At 37.9% G+C, this 23,604-nt stretch overlaps 1 long non-coding RNA gene and 4 pseudogenes across 50 annotated transcripts in view; all 5 read right to left on the reverse strand.

Annotated features, from left to right (window-relative positions):
* LOC117202015 (uncharacterized) overlaps positions 1-23,604 on the reverse strand; it is an 89,566-nt gene that overhangs the window by 11,076 nt on the left and 54,886 nt on the right. For 43 of the 50 annotated variants that reach the window (XR_007475994.1, XR_007476006.1, XR_007475995.1 and 40 more), the window contains 6 exons: positions 19,800-19,931; positions 19,032-19,131; positions 4,593-4,704; positions 4,145-4,278; positions 2,836-2,950; positions 2,487-2,684 (listed from right to left, as the gene is read on the reverse strand). This is a non-coding gene — a long non-coding RNA (uncharacterized LOC117202015). Of the gene's footprint in view, positions 1-1,756; positions 1,867-2,486; positions 2,685-2,835; positions 2,951-4,144; positions 4,279-4,592; positions 4,705-19,031; positions 19,132-19,510; positions 19,664-19,799; positions 19,932-23,604 lie in introns of all 50 variants that reach the window. The other 7 variants (XR_007476013.1, XR_007476007.1, XR_007476001.1 and 4 more) reach the window with 7 other exon arrangements.
* Positions 1,462-1,546, reverse strand: LOC117202071 (uncharacterized; annotated as a pseudogene).
* On the reverse strand, positions 3,839-3,918 carry LOC117202070 (uncharacterized; annotated as a pseudogene).
* On the reverse strand, positions 5,588-5,669 carry LOC117202068 (uncharacterized; annotated as a pseudogene).
* LOC117202069 (uncharacterized) lies at positions 7,108-7,189 on the reverse strand (annotated as a pseudogene).

Genomic DNA, 23,604 nt, shown 5'->3' on the forward strand with positions numbered 1-23,604 from the left:
CGTTCACTATGTATATGCATAGTGTAATACATATTATCATTCTACTGAGATGTTTCTGAAATTATTCAAAAGACAGATAGTACAAAAATTGGGGGTGGAAAAGTGCCTCATATGACTCACCAGATTATTAATGCCTCACACTCTTTGGATTAACAGACACCTCACAAAAGCAATAAAATTCTAAATTGCTTAGTAAAATATTCTAGGAACATACATTTATTAAAATTGGATATTACATATGGAAGGCATTGTTTTGATTTTTCCCAGAGAATGGAGCTAGTGCAAGTGACAAAAACAGCACTTCTTTGGTGTGGCAGTGAGAATTACAAGCAGCAAAATATCCCTTCTCTCTAACATCACTTCCAATCTGCAAAGCACAAGGAAAATTAGGGAGCTGAGAAAGAAAACTTTCCTAATGTAATATTTAGTAACAAGTTGTTATAAGGAATACATCAAAGATATTCAGTGGCAATCAATATGACAAGAATGCAGCTGCATGGCACAGGGATATTGGCTCGGTGCTTTGTGACCGCCGGGAGGGGTGGGATAGGGAGGGTGGGAGGGAGGGAGACGTAAGAGGGAAGACATATGGGAACATATGTTTATGTATGACTGATTCACTTTGTTATAAAGCAGAAACTAACACACCATTGTAAAGCAATTATACCCCAATAAAGATGTTAAAAAAAATATGACAAGAACTATAAATGCTCATTCCTTGGAACATATTAATTTAGAAATATTTGTTCTAAGACATTTGTCTCAAAGTTTCCTCAGTGTACCCACCAGAACTTCATTCATTATAACTAGGATCTTTCTTTAAACACATTAGAAATCCATTGGGGGTATATAAAAGTGTATAAGGAAATCCATGTAAAACAAACAAACAAACACAAGAACTGGAAATTTAATCATTTAACATCTGAAAATGTTTAATGCAGTATATAGTTGAAGCCAGTACTTGTGTGTTGCTCTTTTGGTTGATGAGAAAAACAAAAAACAAAGAAACAATAATTCAATCCTAGTGACTGGTTGGCAAGCAAATTAAAATATATTGTGAAGGTCTCACATATAGTACCTACTTTTTAATTATCATATATTTGTTTCACTTACTAGGGAAAAGTAAAAATCCATAATCTGTATTTTGACCACCTATAAATAGCACTCAAGAGAGGACTCCAGCAGCTCAGACAACTGTGTGAATGGCTCAAGTGTAGGTACAACCATTTCTAGAATCTTCAGTGCTCATGTGCTAGTTCCCCAGGGTCTGTTTACTACAAGTGTATTTATGCTGCCAGCTAAAGACTCAAAGGGTTGCAATTTCACCTGACAATTAGATATGAATAGACACTGTACAGTTCAGTTCCTCTAATGCATGCAAGCAGCTTAGCCTGATACCACATGAATGAAATCACTGATCTCCACCCTGCAAATATTTTGCTTAGGGTGGGTATCTATGCTAGACCTCAGTTTCACAGAAGTGATTGTGTAACTCATTTTGTTCAGATTTTTAAATGAGATCAATTATTATAGCAATCATTGATACACATGAGTTTCTAAAATAGGGCACTGCTCACCTCAGAAAGTGAAAGAGACTCTGAAGTTCATCACTTATCTACTCTACTCAGTTATGGAGACCAGACCCCACATCAGTGATCCAGGCTTCACAGCTGACTATCATAGACAGTGCCTATGGTAATTGGAATATTATATAATCCTTAGAAGGAAGGTCAATATTTTAGGGACAAATGCTTACTGACTTGAGAATTCCCACTGGCCTCTTAGGATGGGCCTTTCCTTCATGTTGCATCTCAAGGGGAAGGAATAAACATTTTCATAGGAAACCTGAGCTCTATCCTTGTTACCCTGTGGGAGTAGAATAAAAATGTGGAAAGATTAGAAGTAAACCTGTCCATTGGCCGGTCAGGCATAAGACAGTAGGGTTCAATAATGTACCCTCCTATTAAATAAGCTAATGCATTGCTCTGCTAGGGTGTTTCCAGTGTTATTCCAACAACATTAATTGTATTAGGCTCTCTGGCCTCCATAAGAGCAAATATTGTCCAACATTTTCTGCCAGACAAATTAAATGTGAAATCAGACTGTCGGAATGTGCTTAAAGTTCCAGGAAAATGTTGGCCTGGTGAACAATTCAACCACAACAATGCATATAATACATATATATTCTGTAAATTAAACCTCAGAATTATTTTATCCTCAAAGATGACCCAATGGATTGGGGAGGAGAAAACTGCCATGATAGGGAAATAAAGAACAGTTGTCTAAAAATCACTTATAGCACTAAACTTGCTTGAGCTCAGGAACCTGGCAATTTGCAGAGGATGCACAGTTACTCTACGCCTGATTCTACATGGTATGGTCACAGCAATGCAGGCAGGACTCACACAGGCACAATAAATACCGACATGTGACTAGAGAGGTTGGGAGGGTGCAGAGAGGAAAAGTCAAACACTGAGCCCTCTCACCATGAAATACTTCCCATCCTATTGTCAGGGTGGTGCTCACCAGGCCACACTGCTGAGGATTCAGTACATTTGGCCAAGCACACCCCTCAGTAGAAACAGTTTCTCTCTGCCACACTGGTGAGGAATGGCTTTACTTTCATCTCCATGCTTAATTCCTGTATGAGGCATTAGTAGGAAGACTGAGAAAATGCAAAAATTCTGGAAAAGAACAGAAAGAAGCCTCAAAGAATCACCAGATTATTAAGTCCTCACACTGTTTGAATTGACAGACTCTACAAAACACCAATTAAATTCTTAATTACTTAAAAAATAATAACTCAGGAAAAATTTATAAAAGATTAGATGTTACCTTGAGAGTGCATCATTGGATTTCTTCTTAGATAAGGAGCTGGCAGAAGTGACAAAACCAGCTCTTCTTTGGTGGGGTGGTAAGAATTCCATGCAATTCCAATATTACTTCCAACCTACAAACCACAGAGGAAATTAGAGGAGTTGAGAAAGAAAACCTTCCAAGTTGAATATTAATTGATAAGAGGTTATAAGGAATTAATTACATATATTTGCTGACCACCTGTATGATAAGAATAAAAATAGCATTGTTCCATGGAACAGGAATGTATAGAAAGTCATTTGTTCTAAGACCTGGTCAAAATTTCTCCAAAGGACCCTTAGAATCACTCATTAAAACTGGGATCTCCCTTAAAACACATGTGAAACAGACTGAAGGAATATGAATATTAACCAATAAAATGCCAAGACCTGGAAACGCAATAATTTTACAATTAAAAATATTTAGTGCAGCATATACTTGACTCCATCACTCAAACGTCTAGAAAAGTTCTCTTTGGGTGAGAAGAAAAATAACTGTATGAATTTTTGTGACTGAGTTAACAATCAAATCAAAACATGCCCTAAGATATTCCTGTAAATACAAACTACTTTTAAATTTCCATATATTTGCTTTATCTAAAAAAATTGACAAGTAAAGACATAATATCTTTTGAACTGACTACGTAATTGACCTCAATAGACTACTGCTCACTCACAAGATTGTAGCATCTAAGGAAGTCTTGTGAATGGCTCAAGGGTAGACAAAATCATATATCCTTGGTCTCACTACTAATGTGCTGATTCTCCAGAGTCTGATTACTATTAGTGAATGGATGTTGTCAGCCAAGCACTCTAAGAGTTTCCACGTCGTCCCTAAACCAGATATTTATAGATCTCTGTACAGCTCATTTCCCTTAATGTATGCAATCATGTGAGCTTTCAAACACTTCAGTCCTGGCTGGTACCTCTACTAGACCAATTGAGCTCCCTCCACATTTTTTGCCTAGCATGGTCCCTGGGAGGGACCTCAGCTGACAAATGATTTTGTCACTCAGTTTGTTCATATTCCAATGAGAAACATATGTGAAGTTATCATTAATCCAGGCACATTAGTAAAAGGGACTTTGATCCTGAGATATGTGGCAGTCACTGAGCACTCAGGGATCTGACACCCTCAGACACATTGACCCACAGTATTCAATAATGCAGACCAGTCATCACAGTCGATAACAGTCCCATGACTGACTAGCACAGCCAGAGTCTCATTGTCGTATGAGTGTTACAATGTCCTAAGAGGAATGTCAGTATTTTCAGGATGAAATACTTACTGATGTTACAATTCCCACTGGCATTTGAGGATGAGATGGTAAAATGATTTTCAATACTTTCCTTCATGTCACCTCTCAAGAAGAGGGATAAACTCTTTCATATTAAACTCAACCAGTGGTCCATATCTGTGGAACTAGAGTAAAAATATGGAAAAATGAGATGTATATATGTCTATTTGTCAAACATGCAAAAGACAAGCAGATTTATTATGTACCTTCATATTAAATATACACATATTACTTTACTAGAATGTTTCTGATGTTATTCAAAGGGAGAAAGCACAAAAATCTTGGAAATAAAGGAGACAAAATATTGGACCTCACCAGATAATTAATAACACATTATTTGGATTAACAGATACTTCACAAAACCAATTATCTACCTGATTACAAAAAATATAATAAAAATAAGCCATAAAAAGAACATCTGTTTAAAATTTGTTATTACCTTTGGAGTTCATTATTTTGTTCCAGCCCAGGAGAGGGAACAGGTGAAAGCAACAAAATCAGCACTTTTTTATGGTGGTGAGTATTCCATGCAATTCCAAAGTCACTTCCATCTTTCAAAGCACAGAGGAAATAAAGGAAGTTGTGAAATAAAACCTTCCCAATTGAATGTCAATTGATAAAAAGTAATAAGGAATTAACCACAGATATTCACTTGACCATCTATATAATGAGAAAAAATTATGTTTGTTCCGTGGAAAAGGGTAGAATAGAAAATCAATTTTTCTAAGACATTCATCTCAAAGTTGACCCAAAATTCCCCCTATTACTTACTAAAATTACAACATCTCTTTAAACATATAAACCCATTGAAGGAATATGAATATTCGCTGATGATATCCACATAAAATTCCAAGAATTAGAAATTTAATCATTTCATGTTAAAAATGTTTAATGAAATATCTAAATTTAATCCATCATCAAATATCTAGGAAATTTCTCCCTGAGTGACAAGAAAAAGAAAAAAACATATTCTACTCTTTGAATTGATAGGTTAGCAAGCAAATTAAAACATGATATAAGATAATCTCACTAATGCAATCAACTCTTCTATTTTCCCATATTTCTTTCACTTAAGAGATAAATGACAAGCAAAAACTAATAATTTCTTTCTAATTGGCTATCTAATAGACCAAAACACGCTGATCTTCACAAAAGACTGCAACATTTAAGGAAACTGTGAGAATGTCCTAGTGTAAGCACAACCATTTCATGTGCTGATTCTCCACTGTTTGTTTACTATGGGTGTAAAGATACTGCCTGTCAAGCACTCAGAGTTGTCATTCCACAATGGTTATTTATAATTTCTGTACAATTCATTTCCTCTAGCATACGCCAGCATCTTAGTTTTCTAATATCATAGTCCTTTTATGGGGGATACTACTAGCTGACCAAACTGAATCCTCTACATTTTTGCCTAAAGTGGTCTCTTATGCTGGATCTCAGTTCACATAAGTGATTTTGTCACTCATTTTGTTCAGATTCCAACGAGATCCATTTTTGAAGTCATCATCAATCCAGGCACATTTGTGAAAGAGACCTTGATCCTGAGATATGTGGCAGACACTGAGCTCTCAGGACTCCATCTCCCTGTGACACAGTGGCCCACACTTTTATACAAAACTGAGTTCTTGGTCCATGTCGATATGCTGGCATAGAGTAAAATTATGGAAAGATGAGAAGTATATGTGTCCACCTGTTAACCACGCAGAACACAAGATGTTTACTATGCACAAGTATACAAAAATACTATTTCTCTAGTAGGATCTTCTGATGTTATGCAAAATGGAGGAAGCATTAAAATCCTGGGAAAAAAGTACACAGAAACCTCAGATGACCCAGACTATTAAAAGCCTCACATGTTCAGATTAACAGACTCCAAAAGACCATCTGTAATCTTGCTCGCTAAAAACACATACTAACCCAGGAAAATACATTTATTAAAAGTTGCAATGTTACCTCTGGAGTGCATTGTTGTGATTATTTATGCAGAAGGGAGCTGGTATGAATGAGAAAATCAGCAGTTCCTTGAAGAAGTGGGAGGAATTCCATCCAACTTCAATATCACCTCTAATCTACTGAATATATTGGGAAATTAGGGAATTTGACAAACCAAACCATCATAATTGAAAGTTTACTAACTAATAACAGATTATAAGGAATAAACCATAGATATTCCCTTGACTATCTGTATAAGAAGAAAAATAATGCTCACTACTTGGATCAGGGTAACACTGAAAGTTGTAAGGCCTTGGTCTCAAAGTTTCCCCAAAGCCTTCACTCAGCAGCAGGCATTAATACTAGGATCTCCCCTTCAACACTATGAAACCCACTAACACAATATGAATACTGGGCAATGAAATCTACCTAAAATATAAGTAATTGGAAATGTAATAATTTTTAATTAAATATGTTTAATACAGCATCTATTTGGATCCATAACATAAATGTCTAGAAAATTCCTCTTTGGGTGACAGGGAAAAAAACTCTTCTAATACTTGTGACTTGGTCAGCAAGGAAATTAAAATGTTCTGGAAGACATTTTGACAAATAGAAACTGCTCTTAAATTTCTATGTTTTTCTTTTACTTTAAGAGATAAATAAACACTCATATATTCTGCCTTGAATATCTAATTGACTTCACTCTGAAGACTAAGGCACCTAAGAAGAATGTGTGAATAGCTCATGGGTAGACATAACCATTTACCACCAGCCTCTCTACTCCTATGCTGGTTCTCCAGGATCTGGTTACTATGAATGCATGGAAACTGCCAGCCAAGCATTCAAAGAGTTGCCATGTCATCCCTAAGTCAGATATTTATAGACCTCTGTGAAATTCAATTCCTTTAATGTATGCAATCAGGATAGCATTCAATTACTATGGACCCTATAGGTACCACTAGCTGACCAAACTGAGCTCTACCCCAACATTTTTGCCTAGCATGGTCTCTTCTGCTGGACCTCAGTTCACATCAGTGATTTTGTCACTAATTTTGTTCAGATTCCAACAATATCCATTTTTGAAGTCATCATCGATCCAGGCACATTTGTGAAAGAGACCTTGATCCTTAGATATGTGGCAGACACTGAGCTCTCAGGACTCCGTCTCCCTGGGATGGAGTATTTTCAGGAAAAAGTACATTAGAATTCCCACTGGCCCTTGAGGATGGAAGGCAGAATTATTCCTAATATTTTCCTTCATGGCACATATCAAGGAGTAGGAAGAAACTCGTCCATATGAAACCTAGTTTTTGGTCCATATCTACTTGTGGGAAAGTATAAATGTGAAAAGGTGAAAGGTATACATGTCTATTTGTCAAAATTGCATAAGACAAGAAGATGTGCTATGTATCTTTATGGAAAATCTCCTAATTTATTACTCCTTTAGGATGTTTCTGGTTAAAGTAAAGCATAAAATCTTAAAAATAAAGGAGACTGAAGCCTCAGATGCCTCAACAGATTATTAAAGCTAGTAGAGTTGTTTGTATTAACTGATTATTCAACAACTCAATACAATTTTTGATTACTTAAAAAATAATAAAAATAATCCAGAAAAGTAAATTTACTAAAATTGGATGTTACCCTAGGAGTGCATTGTTTTGTTACTTCCCAGTTAAGAGAGCTGGCACAAGTGACAAAATCGGTACATCAGTGGTGTGGTGATGACATTCATGGAATTCTAATGTTATGGTCAATATAAAAGGTACACAGGAAATTAGGGAAATTGCAAAACAAAGTTTTCCTAATGGAATATTCAGCTGTAAGAAGTTATAAGTATTCATAATAGATATTCCTTGAATCATGAGATGACAAGAACAATTATGCTCACAACTTTGATCACAGTAGGACAGATATAATTTTTTCTAAGATATTTGTCTCAAAGTTTCCCCAAAACAGTCACTGCAAAATCATTTACTGTAACTAGGATGTCTCTTTAAACACATTAGAAACCCATTGAGAATATATGAAAGGGGCCAATGATATCCATGTAAAAATCTAAGAATTTGAAGTATAATCATTTCACATCAGAAAACTATTAGTAGTTGAAGCCAGCATTCAAAATATATGAAATTACTTGCTCAGTTTGTAAGAAAAATGAAAAACAAAGAAACAACTGTTCTACTTCTGGTGTCTGGGTTGGCAAGCAAATTAAAATATGTTGTGAAGATTCCACACATCTACTCTTCAATTTACATATAATTGTTCCATTTAATAGAAAAGGAAAAGTAGAAGTTCATAATACAATATCTTTGAATTTTGACAATCTAAGCACACTAAAGATATCAATAATCACTCAGAAGATTTTGGTAGCTCAGATAAATGTGTGAATGGTTCAAGTGTAGTTACAAAGATTTCTCATAGAACTCAATATTGAAGTGGTGATTACCCAGAGTTTATTTACTACAAGTTTGTACATGCTGGCAGCCAAGTACCCAAAGAGTTATTATATCATCCCCAAATTGTTTATTTAGCGACCTTTGTACAATTCAGTTCCTCTCGTGTATGCCAGCATCTTAGTTTTTCAATACCATAGTCCTTTCTGGGGGACACCACCTGCTGAGCAAATTGAATATCCCTCCACACTTTTGCCTAGCATGGTCCGTGGACTGGACCTCAGCTCACATAAGCGATTTTGTCACTCATTTTGTTCAGATTCCACTGAGGTCCATTTTTGAAGTCACCATTTATCCAGGCACACTTATAAAAGGGAAATTTAGAATGAAACATGTGGCAGACACTGAGCTCTCAGGAATCCATCTCCCTGGGACACACTGGCCCACACTATTCAACCGTGGAGGCCAGCATCACTGATGACCCCAGAGTCCCATTGTCACTGGAGGGTTACACTCCCTGAGAGGAATGTCAGTATCTTCAGGACAAAGTGCTTACCAGCATGAAAATTCTCACTGGCCCTTAAGGATGAGAGGCAAAATTGTTACTGAAATACTCCTTCATGTCAGATCTCAAGAAGAGGGAATAAACTCATTCATATGAAACCCAGCTCTTGGTCCATCTTGAATTGTAGTAATAGAATGTAAAGATGTAATATGTAAAGATGAGAAGCGATAATGTACATTTATCAACCAAGCAAAAGATGGAATAGAAGGACGAGGGGAAGATGGTGGAAGAGTAAGTCGTGGAGATCACCTTCCTCCCAACAGATACACCAGAAATACATCTACACGTGGAACAACTCCTACAGAACACCTACTGAACGCTGGCAGAAGACCTCAGACCTCCCAAAAGGCAAGAAATTCCCCACGTACCTGGGTAGGGCAAAAGAAAAAAAAAAAAAACAGAGGCAAAAGGATAGGGACAGGACCTGCACCAGTGGGAGGGAGCTGTGAAGGAGAAAAGGTTTTCCACACACTAGAAGCCCCTTCGCGGGCAGAGACTGGGGGTGGCGGAGGGGGAGAGCTTCGAAGCCGCGGAGGAGAGCACAGCAACAGGGGTGTGGAAGGCAAAGCAGAGAGAGTTCCGCACAGAGGATCGGTGCCAAAAGGCACTCACCAGCCCGAGAGGCTTGTCTGCTCACCGGCCAGGGTGGGCGGGGCTGGGAGCTGAGGCTTGGGCTTCAGTCGGAGCGCAGGGAGAGGACTGGGGTTAGCAGCGTGAACACAGCCTGCAGGGGGTTAGTGCACCACGGGTAGCCGGGAGGGAGTCCGGGGAAAAGGCTGCCTCGAAGAGGCACGAGACTTTTTCTTCCCTTTTTGTTTCCTGGTGCGCGAGGAGAGGGGATTAAGAGCGCTGCTTAAAAGAGCTCCAGAGATGGGCACGAGCCGCAGCTAAAAGCGCAGACCGCAGAGACGGACATGAGACGCTAAGGCTGCTGCTGCCGCCACCAAGAAGCCTGTGTGCGAGAACAGGTCACTATCCACACCCCGCTTCCAGGGAGCCTGTGCAGCCCGCCACTGCCAGGGTCCCGGGATCCAGGGACAACTTCCCGAGGAGAATGCACGGCGCGCCTCAGGCTGGTGCAACAGTCATGATGGCCTCTGCTGCTGCAGGCTTGCCCCGCACTCCGTGCCCCTCCCTCCCCGCAGCCTGAGTGAGCCAGAGTCCCCGAAGCAGTTGCTCCTTTAACCCCGTCCTCTCTGAGCGAAGAACAGACGCCCTCCGGTGACCTACATGCAGTGGCGGAGCCAAATCCAAAACTGAGCCCCGGGAGCTGTGAGAAGAAAGAAGAGAAAGGGAAATCTCTCTCAGCAGCCTCAGAAGCAGCGGATTAAAGCTCCACAATCAACTTGATGTACCCTGCATCTGTGGAATACAAGAATAGACAACGAATCATCCCAAATTGAGGAGGTGGACTTTGAGGGCAAGATTTATGATTTATTCCCCTTTTCCTCTGTTTGTGAGTGTCTATGTGTATGCTTCTGTGTGAGATTTTGTCTGTATAGCTTTGATTCAACCATTTGTTCTAGGGTTCTATCCATCAGTTTTTTTTTCTTTAAAATTTTTTTTCTTAATATTTATGTTTTATTTTAATAACTTTATGTTTATTTTATCTTCTTCCTTCCTTCTTTCTCTTTTTTCTTCCTTCCTTCCTTTCTCTCTCTCTCTCTCTCTTTCTTTCTTTCTTTCTATTTTTTCTCCATTTTCTTCTGAGTCGTGTGGATGAAAGGCTCTTGGTGCTGCAGCCAGGAGTCAGTGCTGTGCCTCCGAGGTGGGAGAGCGAAATTCAGGATACTGGTACACAAGAGACTTCCAAGCTCCACATAATATCAAATGGCAAAAATCTCCCAGAGATCTCCATCTCAACGCCAGCACCCAGCTTCACTCAACAACCAGCAAGCTACAGTGCTGGACACCCTATGCCAAACAACTAGCAAGACAGGAACACAACTCCACCCATTAGCAGAGAGGCTGCCTAAAATCATAACAAGTCCACAGACACCCCAAAACACACCACCAGACGTGGACCTGCCCACCAGAAAGACAAGATCCAGCCTAATCCACAAGAACACAGGCACTAGTCCCCTCCACCAGGAAGCCTACACAACCCACTGAATGAACTTTAGCAACTGGGGACAGACACCAAAAACAACGGGAACTAGGAAACTGCAGCCTGCAAAAAGGAGACCCCAAACACAGTAAGATAAGCAAAATGAGAAGACAGAAAAACACACAGCAGATGAAGGAGCAAGGTAAAAACCCACCAGACCTAACAAATGAAGAGGAAATAGGCAGTCTACCTGAAAAAGAATTCAGAATAATAATAGTAAAGATGATCTAAAATCTTGGAAATAGAATAGAAAAAATACAAGAAACATTTAAGAAGGACCTAGAAGAACTAAAGATGAAACAAGGAACGATGAACAACACAATAAATGAAATGAAAAATACTCTAGATGGGATCAATAGACTCTAGATGGGATCAACTGAGGCAGAAGAATGGATAAGTGACCTGGAAGATAAAATAGTGGAAATAACTACTGCAGAGCAGAATAAAGAAAAAAGAATGAAAAGAACTGAGGAGAGTCTCAGAGACCTCTGAGACAACATTAAATGCACCAACATTTGAATTAGAGGGGTTCCAGAAGAAGAAGAGGAAAAGAAAGAGACTGAGAAAATATTTGAAGAGATTATAGTTGAAAACTTCCCTAATATGGGAAAGGAAATAGTTAATCAAGTTCAGGAAGCACAGAGAGTCCCATACAGGATAAATCCAAGGAGAAATATGCCAAGACACATATTAATCAAACTGTCAAAAATTAAACACAAAGAAAACAAATTAAAAGCAGCAAGGGACAAACAACAAATAACACACAAAGGAATCCCCATAAGGTTAACAGCTGATCTTTCAGCAGAAACTCTGCAAGCCAGAAGGGAGTGGCAGAATATATTTAAAGTGATGAAGGAGAAAAACCTGCAACCAAGATTACTCTACCCAGCCAGGATCTCATTCAGATTTGATGGAGAAATTAAAACCTTTACAGACAAGCAAAAGCTGAGAGAGTTCAGCACCACCAAACCAGCTTTACAACAAATGCTAAAGGAACTTCTCTAGGCAAGAAACACAAGAGAAGGAAAAGACCTACAATAATGAACCCAAAACAAATAAGAAAATGGGAATAGGAACATACATATCGATAATTACCTTAAATGTAAATGGGCTAAATGCTCCCACCAAAACACACAGATTGGCTGAATGGAAACAAAAACAAAACCCATATATATGCTGTCTACAAGAGACCCACTTCAGACCTAGAGACACATACAGACTGAAAGTAAGGGCATGGAAAAAGATATTCCATGCAAATGGAAACCAAAAGAAAGCTGGAGTAGCAATTCTCATATCAGACAAAATAGACTTTAAAATAAAGACTATCAGAAGAGACAAAGAAGGACACTACATAACGATCAAGGGATCAATCAAAAAAGAAGATATAACAATTGTAAATATTTATGCACCCAACATAGGAGCACCTCAATACATAAGGCAAAAACTAACAGCCATGAAAGGGGAAATCGATAGTAACACATTCATAGTAGGGGACTTTAACACTTCACTTTCACCAATGGACAGATCATCCAAAATGAAAATAAATAGGGAAACACAAGCTTTAAATGATACATTAAACAAGATGGACTTAATTTATATTTATAGGACATTCCATCCAAGAACAACAAAATACACATTTTTCTCAAGTGCTCATGGAACATTCTCCAGGATAGATCATATCCTGGGTCACAAATCAAGCCTTGGTAAATTTAAGAAAATTGAAATTGTATCAAGTATCTTTTCTGACCAAAACGCTATGAGACTAGATATCAATTACAGGAAAAGATATGTAAAAAATAAAAACACATGGAGGCTAAACAATACACTACTTAATAACGAAGTGATCACTGAAGAAATCAAAGAGGAAATTAAAAAATACCCAGAAACAAATGACAATGGAGACACGATGACCCAAACCTATGGGATGCAGCAAAAGCACTTCTAAGAGGGAAGTTTATAGAAATTCAATCCTACCTTAAGAAACAGGAAACATCTCGAATAAACAACCTAAACTTGCACCTCAGGCAATTAGAGAAAGAAGAACAGAAAAACCCCAAAGTTAGCAGAAGGAAAGAAATCATAAAAATCAGATCAGAAATAAATGAAAAAGAAATGAAGGAAACGATAGCAAAGATCAATAAAACTGAAAGCTAGTTCTTTGAGAAGATAAATAAAATTGATAAACCATTAGTCAGACTCATGCAGATAAATAGGGAGAAGACTCAAATCAATACAATTAGAAATGAAAAAGGAGAAGTAACAACTGACACTGCAGAAATACAAACGATCATGAGAGATTACTACAAGAAACTCTATGCCAATAAAATGGACAACCTGGAAGAAATGAACAAATTGTTAGAAATACACAACCTGCCAAGACTGCATCAGGAAGAAATAGAAAATATGAACAGACCAATCACAAGCACTGAAATTGAAACTGTGATTAAAAATCTTCCAACAAAGAAAAGCCCAGGACCAGATGGCTTCACAGGCAAATTCTGTCAAACATTTAGAGAAGAGCTAACACCTATCCTTCTCAAACTCTTCCAAAATATAGCAGAGGGGGGAACACTCCCAAACTCATTCTACGAGGCCACCATCACCTTGATACCAACACCAGACAAGGATGTCACAAAGAAAGAAAACTACAGGCCAATATCACTGATGAACATAGATGCAAAAGTCCTCAACAAAATACTAGCAAACAGAATCCAACAGCACATTAAAAGGATCATACACCATGATCAAGTGGGGTTTATTCCAGGAATGCAAGGATTATTCAATATATGCAAATCCATCAATGTGATAAACCATATTAACAAATTGAAGGAGAAAAACCATATGATCATATCAATAGATGCAGAGAAAGCTTTTGACAAAATTCAACACCCATTTATGATAAAAACCCTGCAGAAAGCAGGCATACAGGGAACTTTCCTCAACATAATAAAGGCCATATATGACAAGCCCACAGCCAACATCATCCTCAATGGTGAAAATCTGAAAGCATTTCCACTAAGATCAGGAACAAGACAAGGTTGCCCACTCTCACCACTCTTATTCAACATAGTTTTGGAAGATTTGGCCACAGCAATCAGAGAAGAAAAGGAAATAAAAGGAATCCAAATCGGAAAAGAAGAAGTAAAGCTGTCACTGTTTGCAGATCACATGATACTATACATAGAGAATCCTAAAGATGCTACCAGAAAACTACCAGAGCTAATCAATGAATTTGGTAAAGTATCAGGATACAAAATTAATGCACAGAAATCTCTGGCATTCCTATACACTAATGATGAAAAACCTGAAAGTGAAATCAAGAAAATACTCCCATTTATCATTGCAACAAAAAGAATAAAATATCTAGGAATAAACCTACCTAAGGAGACAAAAGACCTGTATGCAGAAAATTTTAAGACACTGATGAAAGAAATTAAAGATGATACAAATAGATGGAGAGATATACCATGTTCTTGGATTGGAAGAATCAACACTGTGAAAATAACTCTACTACCCAAAGCAATCTATAGATTCAATACAATCCCTATCAAACTACCACTGGCATTTTTCACAGAACTAGAACAAAAAATTTCACAATTTGTATGGAAACACAAAAGACCCCAAATAGCCAAAGCAATCTTGAGAATGAAATACGGAGCTGGAGGAATCAGGATCCCTGACTTCAGACTATACTACAAAGCTATAGTAATCAAGACAGTGTGGCACTAACACAAAAACAGAAAGATCAATGGAACAGGATAGACAGCCCAGAGATAAACCCATGCACATATGGACACCTTATCTTTGATAAAGGTGGCAGGAATGTACAGTGGAGAAAGGACAGCCTCTTCAATAAGTGGTGCTGGGAAAACTGGACAGGTACATGTAAAAGCATGACATCTGATCATTCCCTAACACCACACACAAAAATAAGCTCAAAATGGATTAAAGACCTAAATGTAAGGCCAGAAACTATCAAACTCTTAGAGGAAAACATAGGCAGAACACCCTATGACATAAATCACAGCAAGATCCTTTCTGACCCACCTCCTAGAGAAATGGAAATAAAGACAAAAATAAACAAATGGGACCTAATGAAACTTCAAAGCTTTTGCACAGCAAAGGAAACCATAAACAAGACCAAAAGACAACCCTCAGAATGGGAGAAAATATTTGCAAATGAAGCAACTGACAAAGGATTAATTTCCAAAATTTACAAGCAGCTCAATAACGAAAAAACAAACAACGCAATCCAAAAATGGGCAGAAGACCTAAATAGACATTTCTCCAAAGAAGATATACAGACTGCCAACAAACACATGAAAAAATGCTCAACATCATTAATCATTAGAGAAATGCAAATCAAAACTACAATGAGATATCATCTCACACCAGTCAGAATGGCCATCATCAAAAAATCTAGAAACAATAAATGCTGGAGAGAATGTGGAGAAAAGGGATCACTCTTGCACTGCTGGTGGGGATGTGAATTGGTTCAGCCACTATGGAGAACAGTATGGAGGTTCCTTAAAAAACTACAAATAGAACTACCATATGACCCAGCAATCCCACTACTGGGCATATACCCTGAGAAAACCATAATTCAAAAGAGTCATGTACCAAAATATTCATTGCAGCTCTATTTACAATAGCCAGGAGATGGAAACAACCTAAGTGTCCATCATCGGATGAATGGATAAAGAACATGTGGCACATATATACAATGGAATATTACTCAGTTATAGAAAGAAACGAAATTGAGCTATTTGTAATGAGCTGGATGGACCTAGAGTCTGTCATACATAGTGAAGTAAGTCAGAAAGAGAAAGACAAATACCGTATACTAACACATATATACGGAATTTAAGAAAAAAAAACTGTCATGAAAAAACTAGGGGTAAGACAGGAAGAAAGACAGAGACCTGCTAGAGAATGGACTTGAGGATATGGGGAGGGGAAAGAGTAAGCTCTGAGAAAGTGATAGAGAAAGGCATGGACATACATACACTACCAAATATAAGGTAGATAGCTAGTGGGAAGCAGCCACGTAATACAGGGAGGTCAGCTCGGTGCTTTGTGACCACCTAGAGGGGTGGGAAAGGGAGGGTGGGAGGGAGGAAGACGCTAGAGGGAAGAGATATGGGAACATATGCATATGTATAACTGATTCACTTTGTTATAAAGCAGAAACTAACGCACCATTGTAAAGCAATTATACTCCAATAAAGATAAAAAAAAAAGACACAATCAACCGAGTGAAAAGGGAGAAAATAATTGCAAATTATGTATCTGATAAGGACTAATATCCAAAATATATTAGTTATTTAACTCATATAACTCAACAACAACAAAAAAAGCAACCTGATTTAAAATGGTCAAAGGACTTGAATAGACATTCTCCAAAGAAGATATACCAATGACCAATACGTGCATGAAAAGATGTTCAACATCATTAATCATTAGAGAAATGCAAATAAAACCACAATGAAATACCATCTCATGTCAACTAGGAGGGTTACTATCAAAAAAAGCAGAAAATAATGTGTTGATAAAGACGTAGAGGAATTGGAACCCTTGCGCACCATTGGTGGAAATGTAAAATGGTGCAGCCACTATGGAAAATAGTATGGTGTTTCTTCAGAAAATTAAAAAGAGAACTACCCTACCATCACTATGTATCATCTTGGTACATACCCAAAAGAATTCAAAGAAGGGTCTCAAAGAGATATTTGTACATTCATGTTCATAGCATTATGCACAAAAGCCAAAGACGGAAGCAACCCAAATATCTATTGACAGACCAATGGGTAAACAAAGTATGGTATATTCTAGAATATTATTCAGCCTTAAACAGAAAGGAAATTCTGACACATGCTACAACATGAATGAACCTTGAAGAACTCATGCTAAGTGAAATAAGTCAGAAACAAAAGGGTATTGTATCATTTCACTTATATGAGGTACCTAGAGTAGCCAAATTGATAGAGACAGGAAGTAGAATGGCAGTTACCAGGGGCTGCAGGGACGGGAGAATGGGAGCTTTTGTTTAATGGGTACAGAGTTTCAGTCTTGCAAGATGAAAAAAGTTCTGGAGGTGGATGGTGGTGAGGTTTGCACAATAATGTGAATATACTTAATGCCACTGAACTTTAACCTTAGAAATGATTAAGATGGTAAATTTTATATGTATTTGACCACAACTTAAAAGTAAAATTTTAAAAAGATATTTTAAATATAAAAAAAAAAGATGGAATGGTTCGCTGTGTACCTGCATTTAACTGTATTAATTTATTTATTTACTTAGATATTTAAAAATAATATTCCAAACAAAGAAAGAGCAAAAGTTATAGAAATAAAGGAGACAGAAAACATGAATAATTCACCATATTATTAATGTCTCACAGTATTTGAATTAACAGTCTTTAAAAAAACATGTGAATTCCTGACTTCTTAAAAACAATAATAAAAATAATCCTGCAAAAAACTTATTGAAAATTGGGTTGTTATCTCTGGAATACATTGTTTTTGCCATTCCCAGGTGAGAAGGCTGTTACAAAAACAGCAGTTCCTTGGTGTAGTGGTGAGAATTCCAAGCAATAAAATGTACCTTCCATTCAACATTGCTTCCAATCTACAAAGCACAAGCAAAAATTATGGAGGTTGAGAAAGAAAATCTTAGTATAATGTTAAATGGTAAAAGCTTACATAACATTCACCATAGTTAGTCACTATACAACTGATATCACCAGAAGAGTTACACTCACTATTTGGAACATGGTAATATACAGATTAATTTTTTTAATAAGACATTAATTTCAGAGTTCCCCAGAGCACATGCCTCAGAACCATGCATTACAAGCAGGATCTCTCTTATACACATTTGAAACACACTGAGGGCAGAAGTCATGAAATCCATATAAAAATGCAAGAATTTTAAACATGATTTCACATCTAAAAATGTTTATTATTATATATTATAATATATATTATTATTATTATTGAAGCCAGCAATCAAATGTATATGAAAGTTGTTCTTCACATGATAGGAGGAAAAAGAGAGACACAACTAAACAACAGTTGAAAACTTAAGACTGGGTTGGCAAGCAGATTAAAATGTATTGTGAAGACATTCCAAAATATAGTACCTATGCTTCAATTTCCATGTAACTGTTTCACTTAATGTAGAAATGAAGAATAAAAACCCATGAAACCTGTGATCTCTTTGAGTTTTGACCATCTAACTGCCCTAAAGAGACTGTTACTCAGAAGATTCCAGCAGCTCAGACAAACATGTATAAGCATAAACATACCCACATTTTCCGCACTCATGTGCTGGTTCTCTAGAGTCTGTTTACTAAGTATGTAAATAATGCTGCCAGGTGAGCACTCAGAGGGTTTCACTATTATCCCAACACTGTAGAAGTACAGACCTCTGCCTAATTCAGTTTATCGAACACATGCACATTGGTGAGCTTTCAAATACAACAGTTCCTGTTGGTACCTCACAGCTGAACAAACTCAACACTCCTTCCACATATTTTGCACAGGGTGGGTATCTGTGCTGGACCTCAGTTTCCCAGAACTGATTAGGTCACGCATTTTGTTCAGATTTTCTGAGATCAATAATTACAGTCATCATCAATCCAATGACATTATTAAAAGGGTTACTTTGAGGCTCAGTTAAGAAACAGACCAAGCACTCAGGAGTTCATCACCCATGGACTCACTGACCTATCATATTCAGTCATAGAGGCCATATATCACATATACTTCCCAAGGCTCCAAGGCTGACTAGCATAGTCAAAGACTTACTGTTATTGAAATATTACATTACCCCGACGAGAAATGTCAGTATTTCCAGGACAAAATGCTTACCAGTTTGAGAATGGACCTTAAGGATGGAAAGGCAGACTTATTCTGAATCCTGTCCTTTATGTCACCTCTCTTTCATATGAAACACAGTACTTGATCCATGCTGCATGTAGGAATAAAATAAAATGTGGAAAGATGAGAAGTAAATGTGTCCATTGGTCTGCCAGGCACAAGATGGTAGAGTTCACAAATGTACCCCTACATTAAATAAAATAATGTATTTCTCTCCTGAAATATTTCTGAAGTTATTCCAATAATATTAATTGTGTTAATCTCTACCCTCCATCAGAGCAAATATTGTCCAGTATTTTCTGCCACCAGATAATCAGATGTTTATAGACAATTATAAAATTTACTTCCTATAATTTATGCAACCAGGTTAACTTTCAAATACCATAGTCACTATTGGTAATACTTCTTGATCAACTGAATTCCCTCCATTTTTTGCCTAGTATAGTGCCTTGTGCTGGACCTCAACTCACAGAAGTAATTTTGTCAGTCATTTCATTCAGACTCCTCTGAGATCCATTTCTGAAGTCATCATCAATACAGGTACATTTGTAGAAGAACATTAAACGTGAGATATGTGGCAGAGACTGAGCACTCAGGATTCCAACACCCTCAGACACAATGACCTGCAGTTTTAAATCACAGAGACCAATCATCACAGTCAATGACCTAGTCTCACAGTTGACTAGCTTGGCCAGAGTTTTATTATCATTGGAATGTTACAATGCTCTAATGTCAGTATTCTCAGGACAAAATACTTACCAGTGTGAGAATTCCCACTGGACTGTGAGGTTTGGATGGCAGATTTAGTCATGATATTCTCCATCATTTCACTTCTCAAGGTGAAAAAAATTAGTTCTTTCATAAAAAAACAAGTGCTGATTCTAAGTTGAACTACAAAAATAGAGCAAAAGTGAGCAAAGATTTGTAACCCATTCACTGATCAGTTGGCCTAGGAGTCCCTACACTGCAGGTATTCTCATTTAGTTAGCCTCGAAGATGTCTAGAGGAGAGAAACTCTTTCTGTATCTAAAAAGGCTAAAAACCGGGTGACAAAGGTCAGGTCATCCCATGTTATTGAGCAGCCTTAATTAAGAGGAACTATTCATTTCTGTATGCTGGAGTCTCCCTTACCCCAGTGAGAGCCTTAGGTAACCCAGTCTAGAAAAAACCTTCCAACACCTTATACAGGACTAGTAGGAGCTATGTGAATGTCCAGCAAAACCAAAGAAACCAAGGGATCAAAACAGCACCAAATCGGCTCTGACAATCAGACTGCAATTGAAACCACACCCTAGAAAAATGTGATAAGACATTGAAATAAACCAACACAGGGATCATGGAACTAAAATAAAAAATTAAATAGAAATCAGGTATCCTAATATAATATGAAAAACTGCCCAATGGAGATGCAAATAGACATTATCATACTAAGTGAAGTAAGTCAGAAAGAGAAAGACAAATACAGTATGATATCACTTATACATAGAATCTAAATTATGGCACAAATGAACCTATCTACAAAACAGAAACAGACTCATAGACATAGAGAACAGACTTGTGGTTGCCAAGGGGGATGGGAGGAGAAAGAAGGATGGACTGTGAGTTTGGGGTTCGTAGACACAAACAATTACATTTAGAATGGATAAACAACAAGGTCCTAATATATAGCATGGGGAACTATATACAATATGCTATGATAAACCATAATGGAAAAGAATATAAAAAAAGAATGTGTATGTGTGTATAACAGAGTCACTTTGCTGTACAGCAGAGATAGTTACAACATTGTTTATCAACTATACTTCAATTTAAAAAAACCCTGCCTGGGCTTCCCTGGTGGCGCAGTGGTTGAGAGTCTGCCTGCCAATGCAGGGGACATGGGTTTGTGCCCCGGTCCGGGAAGATCCCACATGCCGCGGAGCGGCTGGGCCCGTGAGCCATGGCCACTGGGCCTGCGCTTCCGGAGCTTGTGCTCCGCAACGGGAGAGGCCACAACAGTGAGAGGCCCATGTACCATAAAATAAAAATAAAAATAAAAAAACCCTGCTTAATAGGAATGAAAAAATCACACTATACAAGAAAAATAATCATGAACAGAATGCGACCAGAAAATCAATGAAGGAAACAAAAGCTTAAAAATGCAGTTATAGAAAAAATATTAAAATACTGATGAACAAATTTTACAGTGTAAATAAAAAATACCTTAAAATAAAAAAAAATAATCTCCAGTAAATAATATGAATTGTAAATAAACAAATAAATAACTGAAATACAAATTAACCTATATAATAAATATGAAAATCTCACCAGATAGGTTCACTATTAGAGCTGACAAAACAGGAAAAATATTAAGAGAAATTAGTGTGGATCAATAGATAAAAATCATTTTAAAACCAGAAAATAAAATCTAAGAAACAAATCCTAATAACAATCTGTGTGATTAAAAAGAAAAGATTGCTAGATATTAAATAACTCATTAAAAAAGAATACTAATCAACTAAAGGTTAAAAATACAGAAGTTGTAGGACAAACATATAAAAGCATGAATTCAGAATTTAAAAAATTCTACAGTTAAAACACTGTAATCAAAAAGGTAGCTGGAAATAAAATGTAAAACTAAAAAGTTCAATTATATAATAACATTTCAGGAAAATATGAAAGCAAAAAATGAAAGAAGGTGTACCTGACACAGCACTGAGAAATATTTAGCTGTAGTTTATTAATTTAAAAAATATCTAGGGACTTCCCAGGCAGTCCAGTGGTAAAGACATTGCCTTCCAATGCAGGGGGTGGGGGTTCGATCCCTGGTTAGGGACATAGGATCCCACATGCCTCGTGGCCAAGAAAAATAAAAAAAAGACAGAAGCAATATTGTAACAAATTCAATAAAGACTTTAAAAACGGTCCATATTAAAAAAAAAGAGGAAAAATAGAAGACTATGACAATGACATTATAAGGACAAATAAATAACAAAATAAGGTCAAAAAAGGCACTATCCCCTATGAACACACAGGGTCTATTAAAATTCTTGATGGAAACCATTTGAAAATGTAAAACGTAGTCTCTGAAAAAAACAAACAAAACAACACTGTCTGAAGAAAATGGCAACTTTATCACAATATAACACATATAATAAAATTCAAGGAAAAAACTGGCTAATGACAAAAGATGAATATTTACTATAAAAAATAATCATGATTAACAAAGCTAGAATAAATTAGTTTGCTGGGACACATTACAAAAAGAATGGAAAAACTGTAAGGATATAAGATAAAAAGTCAACAAACCACTTGGACCTGGCTCACTTAGCTAGGTAAGGGGAACTAACGAGCACAGTTCCATATGAAATTAAAGCCAAGCCAGAGTCTCTTCATTTGGACAACACGGACAGCTAATGGCATAGGAGCCATTCCGATGCCCAAAGTTGCGGGACAAAACCCTTGCAGCAACTGGGTAACTTGCCGTGGTGCTTTGCACTTTCACACTCTGGGTCTGTCAGTGCCATGACCTCGGAGAAACCATGAGACCCTGGTCCTCCAGAACTAACGTATATCCCACAGCCGCACAAAGAGAGAACCGAGACAACAGCATGGATTCTTGAAATGGCATGACTTCTCTGGCCTGAGACCAGGAATGCCAGAGAACACAGGCTCGCTGCACCAGTGGGTGGCAGGACGAAATGACCCCCGTATCACACATCCTCTCCTGCCCTTAAACCTACTGTAGCCTTTCCTTGGCAGCCGACTCCCTTGTTTCTGCATGGAGGCGCCCAATAACATCCGGGAAGAGTTATAAGCCTCAGGGAATGCTATGCAGGCTGGGTACAGAAAAGACATTGGGCTGTCTTGAGGAACACTCTCACATCTTCAACACAGGGGGACCATGGCAAAAAGGGGACAAAATACCCCCCGGCCTCCAAATCGGGCCCCATGAGAAGACACCATACTATGCCACGAAGGCAAACATTTGACGGCACAGGGACCAGTCATGAAGCAAATCGACAAAGGAGAGGCAAAGGGTGGGATGATCCACAAAATTGCACCTCGTATTTCTTCCTTACATGTGCCTCCAACGCGCCTGAGAGCATCACAAAGGAATGGACTATGTCCACTGTCGATCAACACACCCACCAGTAAACCTGTGGGATTAGCCAACTATCTCACGTGTATTTCCCATTCGCCTTGCTTTCTCTCTGGGCCAGGATCCAAACACCACACGGCAAGGTGTCAGAGCCACCCCTCACCACAGAAGATTGATTTCACCAGGAATTGCCTAAGGCATTTTTGAACCCCTCCATAAACAAGAAACAAGAGGGATACAACCCAAGGAGGAGCCATCAGCTTGGCCCAACTCCCAGACACACTGGCCCACTTGATTTCCCCCGATCATCAGGAGAAACTTTAACTGCATCCGGTCGCCCAAGCAGAACATGACAAAGAAGCCTGGCATAGGCCAGGACTCCTTCTCTGACCCTGAGCATACAGACTTCTGTTTCTTTGAGGGCACAAGGCAACGACCAGGGGGTGGGGGAGGCCTGTAGAACTCAATTGCAGGTGATAGGCC

This window comes from Orcinus orca, chromosome 2, assembly GCF_937001465.1.
Source record: "Orcinus orca chromosome 2, mOrcOrc1.1, whole genome shotgun sequence".
Taxonomy (NCBI): domain Eukaryota; kingdom Metazoa; phylum Chordata; class Mammalia; order Artiodactyla; family Delphinidae; genus Orcinus; species Orcinus orca.